Source organism: Danio rerio, chromosome 17, assembly GCF_052040795.2.
Source record: "Danio rerio strain M-AB ecotype USA chromosome 17, GRCz13ab, whole genome shotgun sequence".
In the NCBI taxonomy this organism is placed as follows: Eukaryota; Metazoa; Chordata; class Actinopteri; order Cypriniformes; family Danionidae; genus Danio; species Danio rerio.
The window spans coordinates 54,449,300-54,468,970 of NC_141037.1; the positions used below are offsets into that span (position 1 = coordinate 54,449,300).

General features: G+C 36.6%; 1 protein-coding gene and 1 long non-coding RNA gene across 13 annotated transcripts in view; one reads left to right on the top strand and one right to left on the bottom strand.

Moving 5' to 3' along the window:
- Positions 1-19,671, bottom strand: part of LOC100538332 (Ig lambda-2 chain C region) — a 190,691-nt gene that overhangs the window by 133,253 nt on the left and 37,767 nt on the right. The window contains exons 1-2 of one of the 11 annotated variants that reach the window (XR_015513917.1): positions 17,186-17,306; positions 16,725-17,013 (exon numbers count right to left, since the gene is read on the bottom strand). The exons of the other annotated variants lie outside the window; for them this stretch is intronic. The gene's annotated coding sequence lies outside the window, so the exon portion shown is untranslated. Of the gene's footprint in view, positions 1-16,724; positions 17,014-17,185; positions 17,307-19,671 lie in introns of those variants that run through there. 11 annotated transcript variants of the gene reach the window in all.
- LOC141378404 (uncharacterized) overlaps positions 1-19,671 on the top strand; it is a 154,758-nt gene that overhangs the window by 51,538 nt on the left and 83,549 nt on the right. The window lies entirely within an intron of this gene.

The window sequence follows — 19,671 nt, forward strand, 5'->3', positions numbered from 1 at the left end:
TTGATTATTCAGACTGTAATGAACTCAAGCTGCGCTGTGAGACCTCCCATTCTCTACGATTCATTCATTTTCCTTTGGCTTAGTCTCTTATTTATTTGGGGTTGACACAGCAGAATGAACCACCAGCTTTTCCAGCATTTGTTTTTGTGCAGTGAATGCCCCTCCAGCCACAACACATAACTGGGAAACACCCATACACTCTCATTCACACACACCTATACAGTACAGCTAATTTTGTATACCTAATTCACTTATAGCGCACATCTTTGGACTGTAGGGGAAACCGGAGCACCTGGACGAAATCCACACAAACACAGGGAGAACATGTACTCCCATCCAGGACTCGAACTACAGAGCCACCATGCCGCATTTCTCTTTGATTAATATCTATTAAAATTATATTGAAAGGAAACTCATTTAATCACTCACATATACTTATCTATCTATCTATCTATATATATATATATATATATATATATATATATATATATATATATATATATATATATATATATATATATATATATATATATACTACAGTATTGAGAGAGGGAGTTTAAACCACAAGAACAGGTGTAAATCACTCAATCAAAGATGAGGTTTTTGCATTGAACTGTAGGAATATAAAACACTGTGTAAAATGCGGCACAAAAATACACTGCACTGTCATTAGTTGAGAGACTTTTAATCGTCAAATTTCCATCGCTGTTTCCATCGCCAACCATTTTTATTTTATCTTCAAAACCCTTTTCGTTGTTTGGAGTTTTTGCAAGTAAATATCCCATTAATGTGAACCCGCCATCCTGGGTTTGTCTGTACAAGCCGATTCGATTGTAACTGCTCACACTGTGTTGACAGTGAATCATTGCATTTTCTCCTAGCCTGTGAATTAAATCAGGTGGAGACTGGTTGACTTTGTTACTTTGGGAAAATCCTGTTGAAAAAACAAACAACATATTATTTACAAAAAAGCAAAATATTATTTACTTTGAATAACTTGAAATAAGACATTAACCACCTGAGTGACTGATCATCAGTGTAACTGTAAATATGACGACAGCTTTCATGTTGAAACCTGAGTCTGAAAAAAGCTGGAAAACTATAAAATAGGCTGTATCACCACTGTGTCCCTGATCTGCTGTAATTGTATGCAGAGCAAAGAATGTCTGCTGTAAGCCTGTTTGAATCATGGTCTGAATAGCTGATTAGCATGACATGCAGTCCTCTACTGGCCAATGTTGTAATTGCATGATGTAGAAGTAAAAATGTTTGGTTGTTTTCATTGGTGACATTCCAACATTTAAACTGCAAAATAATCTTGTTATTGTTATAAATTATTTAGCAATGGCCAAATTATGAAATGTTTATTGGAGTGAAATGGGTTTAGAGCAGGGGTGTCGGTAAGGTCTAGATCTGATACGTGGCCGGCCGGAAGTGCGATAAGTACATCAATTATAGTAGCATTTTTTATGACACTGTAAAACAATAATTAATATTTTTACAGTGCTGTGACGGTTGCATTTGGGGTGGGGGTAGGCGTTAAAAAAATATAATTTATTGGGTAATGTAATAGATCGCATAAATAATACTTGATACAACTACTGTTTTTACGTTACTGTGATGGCGTTAATAAAATACAACAAATAGGAATTTAATAAATAATATTAATAATTCTCGTTTTGGCCGCAACCATATCTGATCTAGCAACAATCAGTTGTGTCCAAACTCGGTCCTAGAAGGCAGGTGTCATGGAGAGTTTAGCTCCAACCCTAATCAAACATACCTGAACCAGCTAATCAAGCACTTACTAGATATACTAGATACTTCTGGCAGGTGTTTTGAACAGGTTGGAGCTAAACTCAGCAGGACACCAGCCCACCAGGACTGAGTTTGCATACCCCTGGTTTAGAGAAAGTGCCAAAGAGATGTAATGAAATAACGTAATCAAGTACACCTCATTGATTTTAACATGTTTTTTTTTTTTTTACGTGTCAAACGTAGTGACGTCATATGACAATAGTGCATCATAAATAACAGCATTCATTCAAATTATTTTGAAGGGATTCTATTTTGCTACAGTTTTATGTATGGTCAAAGACAGCCTGATCTCACGAGGAAACGTAAGGGTTCAGTCGTACAAAAATGTACGATTTTAAAAAGGAGGAGTGGCACTTAAAAACTTGTAAATAAAGAAGTCACTGTCATTTTGGGAGATTTGCCATCAAGACGGAATCGGTCGGTCGTTCGTCTGGTAGATTTTAACACCCGTCATAAAAATTTAAGATCTCAAAAAGCATCTGCAGCAGCCTCTGGAGGATTTCACGAAAACAAAAACTGCAAAGAAAGTACCTCCTGGGACATATTTCGTGCTCTCCAGAAATGTATACAAGGGTACATTTTTTAAAATGAGCCTGGCTTGGATACTTAAAGAGACAGTTGTTGTAACGTTTTTTTTTTTTTTTTCCAATTCCAGATTTGAAATTGAATCATAAGCTTGGCAAACAGTTTAGAATAATTTAATATTTTTTCATTTAAACAGAATGCCCGAGAAGCTTTTCAAAGATGGTCACTGAGTAAAATAACTTGCTTAAAAAGGAATTTTGCAATGGTAGACTGTATATAATGCATAATGTACAAACAATAGTGAGCTCATATTCATTTTGTGCAATTCTATTAACTTTTGCTGTGTTTAAAGTTGCAAACTAAATATAAACCTACTGTGTAACTGCTTTTTTCAAGTTTCAAAGATACACCACAGAAGCAGGTGTAAATGTGCTTTCTTGTTGCTTTATCTTTTGATCACACAATGAAAAAAAGGTTTTTGTATTGAATTGTAGAAATATAAAACACTGTGTAATATGCAGCACAAAAGTACACTGCATTGTCATTAGATGATATCACTTTAATTGTCAAATTTCCATCTCTGTTTCCATCCCCAGGCATGTCTATTTTATCTTTAAAATCATTTTCTCTGTATGGTTCTGTTCCAAGTAAATATCCCATTAATGTGAACCCGCCGTCCTGGTTTTGTCTGTACCAGTTGATTTGATTATAACTGGACACACTGTGTTGACAGCGGATCTTTGCAGTTTCTCCTTGTTCGTGAATCAAATCAGGTGGAGACTGATCAACTTTGTTACAATGGGAAAATCCTGTCAAAAGAAGAATGAATTATTTGCAATATATAACATAATGCAATATCCATTGTTTAAAATATACAAAAATGACTTTAAATGAATTAAAATGAGTAAAATTACCTGAGAAAATGACCAGTGTAAGAGTAAATATGATAACTTTCCTCATGTTGACACTGCGAAAACCTAATCTGAACAGAACTGCAACAACAGCACTGTAACAGCACTGTAACATCATTACAATATCTCTGATATGATATCAATGTATGCAGAGACAAAAAAACGAAAGCAGCTGTACATCTGTTGGAATCATGTGGTAGGCCTCTACTGGTAGATGGTTGTTATTACAGTATTTTGAGGCAAAAACAACATTACATCAGTTTAATCATGAAGTAAATCCAGTCATGCTAATAAGTCTTGTCTAAATGTGCTAAATGCAACATCACTATTTATCTGTACGTTTTATTTTTTAACAGTAGTGGACAGCATAGAGTGTATGACTTCCTTGTCATGGCATTGAAATAATAAAAATAATGTTTTATTTTTTTCTCTTTATTGGTAATAGACTACACTCTATAAAGTAAGTATAGGATTGGTATGGAGTACACAGGTATACCATTCTGACCTTATTTTTCACAATGAACAGGCGCAGTCATTGTAATCTTTTTGGCGCGAGACATCCGGTCTCATTCACTTTCATTGATTTTTAGATGTTAAAAAGAAGCTCATTGTTTCAAATTTTTATTTGATAATAATATTATTATTAATGTACTTATTGTACTGTTCTACATTTTCCACCGTTTAATATTCCTTGTCATTTCTCCAACCCAGGCTCATTATGGATACATACCCCTCTATACATTTTTGGACAGCGTGAAATACGTCCCAGGTGCAGGTTTCTGTTTTTACAAATCCACCAGAGGCCGCTGTGTCTGCTTTTTGAGATCTCAAATTTCTCTTGCGAGTGTGTGTGTGTATATATATATATATATATATATATATATATATATATATATATATATATATATATATATATATATATATATATATATATATATATATATATATATATATATATATATATATATATATATATGGCGAGGCAGTGGCACAGTAGGTAGTGTTGTCGCCTCACAGCAAGAAGGTCGTTGGTTCGAACCTCGGCTCAGTTGGCATTTCTGTGTGGAGTTTGCATGTTTTCCCTGCCTTTGCGTGGGTTTCCTCAGGGTGCTCCGGTTTCCCCCACAGTCCATAGACATGTGGTACAGGTGAATTGAATAGGCTAAATTGTCCGTAGTGTATGAGTGTGTGTATGTTTCCCAGAGATGGGTTGCGGCTGGAAGGGCATCTGCTGTGTAAAAAGCTTGCTGGATAAGTTGGTGGTTCATTCTACTGTGGCGACCCCGGATTAATAAAGGGACTAAGCCGACAAGAAAATGAATGAATGAATATATATATATATATATATATATATATATATATATATATATATATATATATATATATATATATATATATATATTTATATATATATATTTATTTATTTATTTATTTATTTACTTTCACTGATAGGATTCCACTATTTTGTGGTCAGATGCAAACATTCATCATACACAAACTCGCTCCCACAGGTCATTTTGAATATTTTTTTAGCTGTTAAGTATGCAGGGGTGTACATGGTGGGATTGATTAAGTGCTCTTTAGACTGTCCACTATGTTTTCGGACACCAATAGAAAAGGTTGGTCCCTCAAATAATGCACCAGACCAAAACGGGAGATGGCTCTGAAATACAGGAGACTCCCGGGAAAAACGGGAGTGTTGGCAGGTATGGCGGGTATTGCCTTCTACAATAAGAAGGTTGCTGGTTTGTGTCCCGGCTGGGTCAGATGGCATTTCTGTGGGGAGTTTGCATGTTCTCTCTTCGTGGGTTTCCTCCAGGTGCTCCGGTTTCCCCTACTTTCCAAAGACATGCACTACAGGTGAATTGGGTAAGGTAAATTGTCCGTAGTGTATGAGTGTGAATGTGACAGCGTATGGGAGTTTCCCAGTACTGGGTTGCAGCTGGAACGGCATTTACTGTGTAAAGCATATGCTGGATAGGTTTGGTTGGTTCATTCTGCTGTGGCAACCCCAGATAAATGTAGTGGTGGGTCGTTCATGACCAATTAGTTCATTTTGAACGAATCTTCAATATGACTCGGAAACTATGAGTTCTCTCAGGGAGTGATTCGTTCATCCGCGCGTGCGCACATTTGTGCAGGTGGTATCGTTCATTCCAAGTCTTTTGAGTCGTTCATCGCGGAAAGGCAGAAGCCAATCATATACGTTTAGAGCTGGAAAAAGAATTGATTCATTCAACTCTTAAGTCCTTGATCGGATCTTAGTCATTCGTTCCTCAAGGGCCAGTCATATGCTTTTAGAGCCGGAAAAAGAATTGATTCGTTTAAATCTCGAGTCCTCTATCAGGTCTGAGTCATTCGTTCCTCACGAGTCAATCGTATGCCTTTAGAGCCAGAAAAAGAATTGAATTGAAAGGTAAACTAATTATCATGGCTCCTATCGGCTCAGACTGTGTACTTTGGTTAAGAACATATGTGACTGTCAGTGTAACGTGAACGAACCACTGACATTTGAAGACATGAAGAGGTGAGCTAAGCAAAGAGACAAAAATACCCTCATAGACAAAAGAGCAGGTAAACAATGAATTATTATTTTCTCTTTCTTATAGTATTCTATTTATGACTTATTTGTCGTTGATCAACCTTTTGGGCTAGTTGTAGATGTGTTTGGAAGCAATTCGTAACACTTTAGTAATATTTTGGCAAATTGAACCAAAGAACGAAATGACTCAAAAAAAGATTTGTTCATCTCGATGAATGAGACTCAAAGATCAGAGTCAGTAAAGTGATCCGAACTTTCCATCACTAGATGAATGAATAAAGGAACGTTTCACGCAAACAATAAATAAATAAATAAAATTTAAAAATAAACAAAATGTCCCCTTAATTGTCAGCAGCCTGTTTTGATCTCTGTATTAAGAGTTAATTGCTAATGTGAACTCATCTTTAAAAAAGGCCAAATGACAGATTTTTGATTAATTTCCAGATCTCCTCCGCACATATCTCTTGTGTATTGTTGTTCATTCTCATTTTAATCAAAGACATGATCAAATAAAATGTCGATTTTTAAAAACATGAACAGTTTTTTTTTTAAATATTTGGAAAAAAAACTGGCAGAGCTTCAAATAAAGTACATGCCACAGAAGCAGGTGTGTATCGAGATATTAAACTTTTCCCCTCTTGTTCTAATTATCAAAGAGCATGTTTTTGTATTGAACTCTGTGAGTAGAAAACACTGTGTCATATGCAGCGCAAAAATACATTGCACTGTCAGTAGATAAGAGACTCTTAATGGTCAAAGTTCCATCACTCCTTCCATTGCCAGACATATCTATTTTCTCAGAGAAATCTGGTTCTGGGGTTTTTTCTGTTCCAACTAAATATCCCATGAATATGAGCCCACCGTCCTGCTTTTGTCTGTACCAGTTGATTTGATTGTAACTGCTCCCCGCGCTGTGTTGACAGCGGATCTTTGCATCGTCTCCTTGTTTTTGAATCAGACCAGGAGGAGACTGGTTAACTTTGTTACTATGAGAAATTCCTGTAAAAAGAAGAAAGACGTATTCATCTCAAATCAGTAAAGACAAAAGATTTAATCAAATAAAATTAAAAATAGAGCTCTACCTGAGCAAGTGATCAGTGTGATCACAATAATGATGACAATCCTCATGTTAACACCCTGTATCTGAAGAAAAGCTCTGAAAGTTAATGTAAGAACATTAGGCTGGCAATGACACAAAATTATGATGCTAAACATGCTTATTTCTTGGGTCATATGAGTGTTTGAATTAGAGCTCCACCTATTGAATAGAGTGCATGACAGCTAATTAAAGGATGTAGATTAATCTACTTCCATGTATGTTGTTCCAACCCTGTTCCATTTGTTGTGACAATTGGATTTATCAAATATTAACATCAATATTTTGGTATTGATAATTACTGTTGAAGTCAGAATTATTAGCCCCAGTGAATTATTCGCCCCCGCTTCTTTTTTTCCCAAATTTCTATTTTATGGAGAGTAGATTTCTTTTCACACATTTCTAAACATAATCGTTTTTATAACTCATCTCTAATAACTGATTTCTTTTATGTTTGCCATGATGACAGTAAATAATATTTTACTGGATATTTTTAATGACTTCTATACAGATTAAAGTGACATTTAAAGGTTTAACTTGGTAAATGAGGTTAACTAGGCAGGTTAGGGTAATTAGGCAAGTTATTGCATAATGATGGTTTGTTCTGTAGTCTATCGGGAAAAAAATAAGCTTAAAAGGGCTAATAATTTTGTCCCTAAAATGGTGTTTAAAAAAATTAAAACTTCTTTTATTCTAGCCGAAATAAAACAAATAAGACTTTCTTCAGAAGAAAAAAATATTATCAGACATACTGTGAAAATCTCCTTGCTCTGTTAAACATCATTTAGGAAATAATTAAAAAAGAAAAAAAATTGAAAGGGGGCTAATAATTCTGACTTCAACTGTATATTTTAGCCTCACACAGGGGCACTGATAAATGTAGTCATAATTTGTTTTGTAACAAATACTAACATCAATATATTGGTAGTGATATTAATATTGATATTTTAGCCTCACACGTAGGCACCAATTAATGTAGAAATAACAATTAAATAGCTTTTTTTTTAAACAGGGCATCATAATTGTTAAAATAATTAACAAGCAAATATTGTTAATTAAAATATACAAATGTCAAGGTCAGCTGACCTGTAGAGCCTTTTACTGTATCATCAACACAAGGAAGATACAGTTGTAATAAATGTGTATTTAATAACAAGAGTAAACAAGTAACTAAACTAAAAATAACTAAACTAAAATTACTAAATGTACAATAAATGAAGTGCATAGGAGACTCATGAAGGTGAATTAGGTAAGGTAAACCCTATTCTAAAATAACAAAGAACTGTGGAAGATTTTGTTATTAATGAATATCAGTTATAAGCATCTAATTGATTAAAATATCTTTTACTGAAACACACTAAGACAAGGTTTCTGTGGAATATTTACATTTCTGCTGTCAATGCAGTGGTTGGAAGAAGTTGGATCTTCTTGCAGGTCTTGAGGCATAGAACTAGCAGACTTGGCTCTCTTGTGTTTGTGTAGATTTGTGGTGTAGTATCGAATAGGCTTTCTACAAACATCGCAGTTTGAAATATTTCCGTTTACTGCAGTAAAATAACCCCAAACAGAGCTCCTTTCTCTTTCCCGTCATCTCAAAGCAGCCAAAAGTGCTTACGCTTTGGCGCTGCCAATCGCATGATGAAATGACAACTAATATCAGCAGAGCAGAGAGGAGCAACAGTGCATATGAGATATAAAAGGAGCGGGGTATTTAGAGACATGTCCACTCTTATATAAAACAGGAGCAATGTTCTTTTAACGTAAATTAGATGAAAGTTAAATAAAAGTATTGATCTCGGAAGGCTACTATTGATCCGATATCAATACCAACGGTGTTATCGATACTATTAATATTAGGATTGATCCGTCCACCCCTTGTGTGTTTCCCCCCAATTTCCACCCACCATCCAAAAACATGCAATTTAGTTATTTGACTTATCCAGTCGGCACCATGGACATGCTCATAGTCAGTATAGTTATTTCTTAGGCGCAATCACTATCTGTTCATTAGCTACTACAGCAGGGGAGTTCTCGAGATCTACCCGAGCTCAAACTTCCCTCTCGCCTTGCAAACAGGAGGGAGCCTCGGGCTCGAAGATCTTATGAGGCCAAGGCTTTCTCCCGGGACAGCATGCCAAACAAGCTTTATAATCAATCACGAGCTATGTGTGAACTCTTAAAATGACAGATATTTGGATTAAGCTCCAGTACTCCTCTGCACATACTATCTTGTGTACTGGATTGTTCCTCACAGTTGATTTATGTTTTCATAAAATCTGGCAGAGTTTCAAAAACAGTAAATACCACAGAAGCAGGTGTGAATGAAGATACTTAACCATTGCCCCTTGTTATAATTATCAAAGAGTGCATTTTTGTATTGAATTGTCGGACTATTAAACACTGTGTCATATGCAGCACAAAAATACACTGCGCTGTCATTATATAGGAGACTCTTAATGGTCAAATATCCATCACTTTGTCCATTCCCAGACATATCTATTTTCTTGGAGAACTCCTTTTCTGGATTTGGCCCTTGTAGAAGTAAATATCCCATGAAAGTGAAACTAAGGTCCTGGTTTTGTCTGTACCAGTTGATTTGATTGTAATTGCCGCCCACACTGTGTTGACAGCGGATCTTTGCATCGTCTCCTTGATTGTAAATTAAATCAGGTGGAGACTGATTGACTTTGTTACTTTGGGAAAATCCTGTAAAAAGAAGAAATATATATTTATCTCAAATAAGAAATGAGAACATTTAGGAAAATACTAATACAGATAAACGCTATACCTGAGAAACTGAGCAGTGCCACAGCAAGTATGAAGACAGTCTTCATTTTGACTCACGGTAACTTGAGCAAAGCTCTGAAAGATGATGTGAACTCATCTGAGCAGCAGTAATATGTCACAGAAGTGTGATGCTGTAAAAGTATCTATTTCATAGCTCATTTTACTCCCTAAAGTGAATGTGTTGATGTAGAGCTCCACCTACTGAAAAGGGAGATTAACTCGGTTTAAAACAGATCAGAAGAAAAATCAGTGTCATTATTGTATATCTTGTCATCAGATGAAATTTAAATTACCCACATTCAGGGGCGGACTGGGACAAAAAATCAGCCCTGGCACTGTAGCCACATCAGCCCATAATACATAGCCCCACCCACGTACACGCACATTCACTATTTATTTTGATGTACAGATGGTGAAATAATATGACATTCTTGCCAGATTTTGAATACATCCGGGTAACCTCAGATTGGGTTGGCCCATCTTGAAATCAGGCGGCCGTCACGATTGGTCCAAATGCTTAACATTTATTATTGTTATTATTATTATTATTATTATCATCATCATAATATCACATCTAGCAAGATATAAAAGCTGCCTCCACGTAAAAACAATACATATAAATAAAAACTGACCGGCCCACATTTAAAAATTGGTCCGGCCCTACTGGCATTTGCCAGAACTGCCAGATGGCCAGTCCGCCCCTGCCCACATTCATGTAGTTCTACTTTCTAATGTGTTATACAGTATTTTGTTGAATTCCAGAAAATTACAAAAAAAATACATTATTAAAGGCCAAAATTGTCAGGGTTCTGCCACTCTGGTCTTGTAAATTCTTTTTTTGATGGCAGAACTCGGACACTACCCATGTCTGGTCCTGTTTCCGTCTCTGTGCGTCCCTCAGACGCGTGCGCTCTTGTACTCGTGTTTCTGTTCGTCTGTCAGCAGCGTGGTGTTTCATTCCCAGCGTCTCAGTCTTGTTGGTTTCGGTTTTGGTCGGCGCTGGGATGAAGCATGCACGCTGCGTGTGTGAGCGCACGGTGAGTGCTTTCATTCACCGTGTGCTCGTGTCTTGCGTCTGTTGTCAAAGCACGTGGCTCTGTGTTTACATTGTGGTCACGTGCTTTTGTCGTGTGCTTCAGTGTTGTGTTTGTGTTGTCATGAACATGCGGTTAATGACTTCTCTCATTGGCTGCATGTTCTTGTCCTGTGTATGTGAGCGCATGGCTTGTCTCGTCTCTGTCATGCGCTCTCCCGTCTATTGTCTTGTCCCACCCACCTTGTTATCCTGTTTGTAATTATTATTTTCACCTGTCCGCCTGTCTGTTAATTGGTGTCTTTCCTATTTAATCTCCTAGTGTGCTCTGTTCTGTGCTGGTCCGTTGTTGATTGTTTCCTTCCCTGTTGTACGAGGTTTGCTGATTCTGCTCTACAACAGTGGTTTAAAGTTGTGTCTGCCAAGTTCCAGATCTTGTCTAGTTACATGTATAATATAATGTTGTGTTTTTCCCCACATGGGGAGATTTGAGTTTTGATTTTGTTTTATTTTTCAATAAATTCTTCATTCTCCGCATTTGGGTCCTCGCCTCCTCTTCATCACCCCCATTCCTTGACAAAAATGTCCATAAAGAAAACTAATTTACAGAAATATACATTTAAAACAATAATTATAGCTTTTAGATTCATGTAAACAAATTGAATGTGGAATAATTTTTACTTTATATCTATCAACTGTGGAGGAAGGTAAAATTATTAGCCCTCCTGTGAAATTTTGGTTCTTTTTCAGAAGTTCTCCAAGTGGTGTTTAATGAAGTAAGGTCTTTTAAATATATTATCTATAATATTTAAGTCTTTTTTTTAAGTTTTGGCCGACCACTGTGATTGGGTACTGTACCAAAAATGGTAACCCGGGGGTGTTTGCAGACTGAACCAAAGAGCAGGGTGGGTGAAATTACGGGAGAAATAAAAAACAGGATGGTTGCGTGAGATACATGATACTCCCAGGAAAACCGGAATATTGGCAGGTATGTTTACCAGTTTAATAATAATTTGATCTTCTGTAGTTAGAAATCAGACTGTTATAAGCTTTTAAGCGTAAGGGCTTATTAAACGGTTCTGTCGCCATCTTGTGGATAGAAAACGTCAACCGTCTTTGGTCTACATTATGGCAGGCTAACGGCCGTCGACGAGCTCTCTCAGAAATTGTAAATATTTTAAAATAGGCACTATTTTTTACAAATAAGCTGCATAGTTGCAATCTAAACAACTACATTCTCAACTAAAAAAAGCCTCAAAAGTACATTTTGTTGTCTAACAGCAGTAATATTTGTCAAACTGTGTCTCTGGTTGTTGCTGGCTGTATGTGGGCGGAGTAATACACAAAGGGTAAAGAGGCTGTACGGGTACTGATATTACTTGAATATCTCACGGCTATCAGCCAATCAGATTCGAGAAAGATAAAAGATAATAGTATGATATTCAAAATTTGCATATCATGTAGCATCCATACTTTTATGATAACAAACTTGGAATGTATTACGAGCATATTCTAGTGCTAATAATCATGTGGTAAAGGCATTTAACAGAAGGTTTTTGTAGGAGGGATTAATGTGTGTTTATCACTGTGCTTTGCTGGCAGCACAGTAATATATTGCAGTACTCCCAACATGTTGCCTTTCGATTGTGACTTTCAGAGTGCTGAATTTTGCACCATCTCCTTCAACACTGAACTGGTTTTGGTATTCTTTTTCAATAGTCACGGCTTTGTAAGACACATATCCAATGAGATTTAATGCATTCTTCTCCTGCTGATACCATAATATCACATAATAGTCTTTAATGCTGTGAGAACAGTTGAGTTGAACTGTTGTCTCTGCTTTTGTTATTAGACGTTGAGCTGGAGTCTGATGAACTTTGTCACTGAGTGATTCTCCTGTTTCAAATTGAGTTTTATTTATTTAGTAGAAGTCGGCGGGAAAAACATAAACTGTAGAACTGAAAGGTGGAGATTAAATAATTTACCTGAGATCCTGATGGGCAGTGTTATTAAATAAGTCATCAATATTATAAATGCCATTTTGATGATTCAGTAAATGTGCAGCAGTGTGTGTGTGCGTGAGAGAGATGACTGAAGAGTGTGTGTGAAATGAAACACTGTAATAATCTGAGGCCACATTGTATAACAGCTGTTTCACTTCCCTTGATAAATATGTGTTCTTTAAGCTCAATAGAGACTCCTACTGGTTATGATCAAAATACAAATCAATCAATAAATAACATGCAAACTCAACTAAATCGATTCTACCATGTTCAGCTAGTGCTTTGATTTGCCATTTTTCTCATTGTTGATTTTACATTTCTGAATATTTTCTTAATGTTAATTTTAAAAAATAACTTGTTAATAGGAGGATTAGTATTGATTTATGTGTGTTTGTTATAAAATATGTATATGTGCAGATTATTAATTTGGGAAAATGTACTTCCCCTCATAATCTTTAATCAGTGGGAATACCTTTAGGGTGTCTCTTTTCTGCCCTGCCTATCCAGAAATTGGTGCTGACAACACAGCAATTAGCAATATGGTGGTTAGGTGTATTAGTGGTTGCTCTCCTCCTCTTTCAGAGAGTGATTCAAGAAGACAGTATTTCTCCACAACAGTGCAAACTGGCATTCAAATCTTCCTCCTTATCTTCCAACCATCAGTTTGCACTACCCTACTGTTTTTTTGTCTTATTTCAGATATGGTTTTAGTTGGATGTATGCCATGATAAAGGAAAGAGTGTTCCATTTCATTCTGAAATGGAACCCATTTTTAACTCCAATGGTCAAAATTTTTATGCAATTTAACTTCTTCTTTTACTTTAATAGTATTTAAATATATTATAAATTAAAACAATCAACCTTACAATATTTGTACATAATATTGTCCCTAATTATTTTAATTAAGTTCAGCAAAAATGTCACAAAACATCTGCAAACAGCAATAAACAGTTCTTTTATTGATGCGGTCATCAGGTAAAACAAAAACAAAAGGCAAAAACTAAAACAAGCAAGTAAATAATAGGGTGAAAACAGGGTATGAATTAGATGAGGGCTTTTCTTTTTCTTGATTGAAAACACTGTCCGTTGCGTTTAGAAAAGAGGGCGATCGAGTCAATTGGTGCTTTTGAAAACACTATTGGTTGGGTTTGGATCGGTCGGTTGGTCACTCAGTCAACAGTGGCCTCTGGTGGATTTATGCAAATACAGCAGGTGTGGATGGCGCTTGCGAGAGAAATTTGAGATCTGAAAAAGCGTACACAGCGGCCACTGGTGGATTTATGTGAGAACAGCAGGAACTAATGGCATTTGGGAGAGAAATTTGTGATCTGAAAAAGCATAAACAGCGGCCTCTGGTGGATTTACGTGATAACAGCAGGTGCGAATGGCTCTTGCAAGAGAAATTAGAGATCTAAAAAAGCGTACACAATGCCCTCTGGTGGATTTGCGTGAGAACAGCAGGAATGAATGGCACTTGTGAGAGAAATTTGAGATCTTAAAAAGCATACACAGCGGCCACTGGTGGATTTATGTGAGAACAGCAAGTTCAAACGTGACTTGCGAGAGAAATTAGAGGTCTGAAAAAGCGTACACAATGTCCTCTGGTGGATTTACGTGAAAACAGCAGGAACGAATGGCACTTGGGAGAGAAATTTGTGATCTGAAAAAGCATAAACAGCGGCCTCTGGTGGATTTACATGAGAACAGCAGGCATGAATGGCACTTGTGAGAGAAATTTGAGAACTAAAAAAGCATACACAGCGGCCACTGGTGGATTTACGTGAGAACAGCAGGTGCGAATGGCTCTTGCAAGAGAAATTAGAGATCTAAAAAAGCGTACACAATGCCCTCTGGTGGATTTACGTGAGAACAGCAGGAACGAATGTCACTTGTGAGAGAAATTTGAGATCTGAAAAAGCTACACAGCGGCCACTGGTGGATTTATGTGAGAACAGCAAGTTCGAACGGCACTTGCGAGAGAAATTAGAGATCTGAAAAAGTGTACACAATGCCCTCTGGTGGATTTACATGAGAACAGCAGGAACGAATGGCACATGGGATAGAAATTTGAGATCTTAAAGAGCCCATATTATGGGTTTTTGAAAATTCCCCTCCATGTAGTGTGTAACACAGCTCTAAGTGAAGTGAAGTATCCAGCTAAGGCTTAAATCTGCTAGTGTACAGTGTTTAAAACTGTTGATTCATCTATAAAAGAGTCGACTCATAGTGCTTCAAACGAGTCGCCTTGAAACAGATTCATTAGGTGTTTCGCCATGACGTATGAACGAAACCAAGTTATTCACGTGTACGCGCAAACCCGGGAGATTTCAAACCTGAGGCCCCGCCCTCTGACACAGAAACCCAGACACACACACACACCTACAAACACACGCACACACACACACAAACATGCCGGTCGATTGAAGTCACACTGCAGATGGATATATTGAGTCTCTACCCAAAGATGAAACCTCAGCATTATAGCCAAGCAGTTGGAAACTACTGGAAACTTCTGGAAACTACATGCTACAAAGAATACTTCATCAGCGTTTGTTAAAGGAAGGATCAGTAAAGAGTAACTTACTGATGGACGTCAGGATGGATTTTTCTTCCTCCATTCTCAAGTGTAAGTACGTGCGATTAAAGTTGCCTCGTTGACTCGAGCTTGCAAATGTATTTAGTTGTGATTTGTTACTTGTAACCGAGTGTACTGTATCAGGTTAACTGGCTATATTCTCTTATCGCGTGCAAAGTCACGTTAAAACGCGACGCGTGCTGCTTTGTTAACGGAGCTCCGTGGACGAGGAGTAGTGTGTGTGTCTGTGTGTGCGCGCTGTCGTCCGGAGGTGTGTGTGTTTGTGTGTTTGTGTGTGTGTGTGTGTGTGTGTGTGTGTGTGTGTGTGTGTGTGTGTGCGCACGCGTTGTCGTCCGGAGCAGGGTTAAGTGCGTGTTTGTGTGTGTGTGTGTGTGTGTGTGTGTGTGTGTGTGTGTGTGTGTCTGTGAAAAGAGCAGAGTGAGAAGCTAGGAGATCTCCTCAACTGTTTTTGGAGTTTTTGCTCAATAAAATAGTTAGTCGTCTGAATTTTCAAGTCCATAGTCTGTATTTACATTGACCCACTGGCAGCTAAAATCCACGCCTACACTATCGAGCGTGTATGAACTGTGATTACTTTTATATTGCTGATTAGCTGTTGGGCATTTCACTCTCTGACTGAAGGCAGTCGACCAATCTCAACAGGCTGTCATTGGTCCAATCAGCGCAGATTAGCTTCGCGCTAAGGAGGGGTTTGGGAACAAATGAATCACTGGACGATTCATACGGGAGTCGCTGGGATAATTAGGTAAAAATAAATGCAGATTATAAGACCACGAAAGTGTTTTTTTGACCTTGCATGCATATTAAACTGTTGTTGGAGACCCTTACAACCAAGATATGACCCTATTTCATGTATAATATGGGCTCTTTAAAAAGCATACACAGTGGCCTTTAGTGGATTCACAAAAACTGCAAACAAAAGTTCCTCCTGGGACATATATATATATATATATATATATATATATATATATATATATATATATATATATATATATATATATATATATATATATATATATATACATATAGGGGAACATATCAATATATGAGCCTGGGCTGGAATTTGAAGCTCTAGAATGTTAATGTGGTGTTTATGAGTAGCTAATGGACCTCGCACATGACTTGTTTTAGCTCTTTTGGTTTGTTTAGAAACTTTGCCGTGTGAATGCGAACTGCGGTACAAAGAGCAGCATTGCAATAATTTTAAATCCTGTTTCGGAACAAAGGAATCGATCCACAGGTGTGAAAGCACCCTAAAACTCTCTACATGTGGAAAAGTGTTAAATATTTTCATACAAAAAAAATCTTTATTTACTCATGCATGCAGCGTTTTGTTCAATGGGAGCAGGTGTCAGATGTTAATCTGCAGGGCAGAGCTGCAGGTTTTTGTTGAGGTTATATATTGGGTTCCACTGATGTGCATCCTGCTTTGCACAGTAGTAAACACCACTGTCAGAGCTCTGTACTTTAAAAAGAGTCAGTTCTAAAGATGCTCCATTCTTCTCAGCCTTTGCTCGCTTGTCAAAATTATTCTCCCAGTTGGGTAATCCGACATAGAAATAAACAATCATCTCCAGTGGCTCAGTGCGTGTTTGTCTGAACCAGTACATGCTGTTGTATGATGTTCCAATCTGGGAGCACGATATGGTCGCATTGAGGTTCTCGGTTTTAAAGAGATCTGATGACTGCTTTAATCCCAAATCTGTTGAAGAAAGTGAGAACAGAAGAAAATTAATATATGAAAGGGAATAGAAAAATATTAGTCTGGATTACTGTAAAAAGAATCCAGTATAAACATTATTGTGCTAAAACGTGCCTGAATAAATGTGTCAATAATATAATTTAGCAATAGACATTCACTTATTTTTGTTTACCTAATGGAGGAAGCGTGAGCAAAAGGAGTAAACCAAACATTTTTGGTTTTCTTTTGGTGAGTTTTGTAATGAAACACAGCAGTTATAGCTGCACTTGAGGACAATAGGGGATTGAACACACAGTAATGTAAAAGATAAGCCCCTCCTTCGAAAACAGATCAAAGCAATGTACGCAGATCCTCACTAGAGTTGCTTGAATGCCCTACGAGTAGTTTACATTTGACTTAACATTGCATTTTCCATTTGTTTTGTGTGTATGTACTGTAAAGTGCGGTGCATTGGTGCAATAGGTAGCGCTGTTGCCTCACAGCAAGAAAGTCGCTGGTTCAAGTCTTGGCTGGGTCAGTTGGCATTTCTGTGTGGAGTCTACTAGTTCTCCATGTGTTGGCGTGGGTTTCCTCCGGGTGCTCCGGTTTCCCCCACAGTCCAAAAACATGTGCTTTAGATGAATTGATTCAAATGAATTGGGTGTAGATTGGGTATGAGTGTGTGCATGAATAAATGTGTATGGGTGTTTCCTAGTTCTGGTTGTGGCTGGAAGGGCATCCGCTGCATAAAACAAAGCAATAATTGGTGATTCATTCCATTGTGGCTCCCCCTAATTAATACAGGGACTAAGCTGAAAAGGAAATGAATGACTTAATGAATGTACTGTAAAACTGGGTAAAACCATTGCTTTTTTATGTAACTTGCACAATTAATTTACTTAATTTTAAGGCAACTCACTTTTTTAAAGTATATACTTATATAAATATACACTTTTTACAGTGTATATACTGTAATTTTTGTGCCTCCATATTCTTGTCCAAGGACAACTAATCATCCAATAATAACAAATCAAATCCATTCCTGATGGACAAAAGTTTCAGCCGACATATATTTTCTACTTCACTCATAGGTTTAAAGGTTGGTTAAGGTAAGTGACATGATTAGTGATATGGGTAAAATGTGGATTTAGTGCTACACAAAGTGATTAGTTACATTAAATGTTGACTTGATTAAATATTTTAAAATAATAATGCACAGTTCATTTACATAATACTTTACTCACTCTTTTTGGATATGTTTAGAGATTTGGTTAAGATTAGGGCTAGTGGTATGGATAGGTTTAGGTATTGGTTGAAATTAGTGAGAGGTTTAGTGGTATAGTTTTAGGCCCTTAGCCAGCCTGGTAAAATGGGGTGATTCTTGGTTTCTTTATTTATTTATTTATTATCTTTTAAGTTTTTTTCAAAAAGTGGACCTTTATGGAGTTATACACATAATTTTTAATTGAATTATGAGGTCTAAATACTACATGTTATTGATATTTTTAGCACTATTTATTTATTTCTGATAAAGCTTGTTGGTGGGTGATCCCAAACACATTTTTTAATGGACCAAATTATTTGCTAAAAATGTAAAATATATTTTTTAAATACAGGTTTATTACATCATATATCATAAAAAATATTGGAATCTGTTAGTTTTTAATTAAAAATTGTGGCCTATTGTTATTTATTACGCAAATAAACTAGCCAGCACAGCTTTCCTCAGACAGAATTTGATCATTTGAATAATACAAAATATATAATAAATAATAGTTTTACTAGCCTCTCCTGTAAAAAAGTACATTTGAAAATTCATAAATAACAACAACAGCTTAATTGTTATTAGAAATGAAATTGAAAATGGACCATTTTTGGTGCTTCATTCATTTAATTGGATTTATTTATTTATTTTTGGAATAAAAGCTACTTGTGAACTTTTTTCTCTTGTGAATGTTTTCTCTATTTAACAATAATACAGTAGATCAGTAGTGGAAGATAACTTCACTTACGTCAGAGTGTATGTTTTCTTGCACAGCAAATGCTGTACTCCTAAAAAAGAATTGATTGCATTGGTCAAAATTGATTATCTGAAGTCACGCCGGAGTGACAGCCAAGGGTTCTTCAATGGGTTATTTCAGCCTGATCTCATGTGGAAACGTAAGTATTTCACATTTTCTTAGTTTAGTAGCTAATTTGTATGAATTTGTACGAGTTCAGTTGTACAAAATTGTATGATTTTAAAAAGGAGGCGTGGCACCTAACCCCACCCCTAAACCCAACTGTCATTGGGGGATGAGCAAATCATACTAAATTGTATGAATTCATATGAATTAGCCACTAAATCAAAAAGTTACGAATTGCCGTGAGATTGTTTATACAGTTTGTCCTATAGTCAAAATAGAACAAATTAGCTCATGTATGGGACAAATTCTGGACCTTTGTCAGTGGGGGGTGGTTCTTCCAAAGCCTGCGGTTTAGGGTTGGTTATGACAGGTTTAATGCATGGGTACTATAGTTTTTTCGATTGGTTAATGTTTAGGACAGATTTAGTCATGTGTGAAGGTACTAAAGGTAACTTAAGGAATAAGGCTAGAGTTGACAGTTCAATTTAGAGATTTAGTCACAGAGATTAATTAAGTAAAAACACATTACATGGGTCAACATGTTTTGTCATGT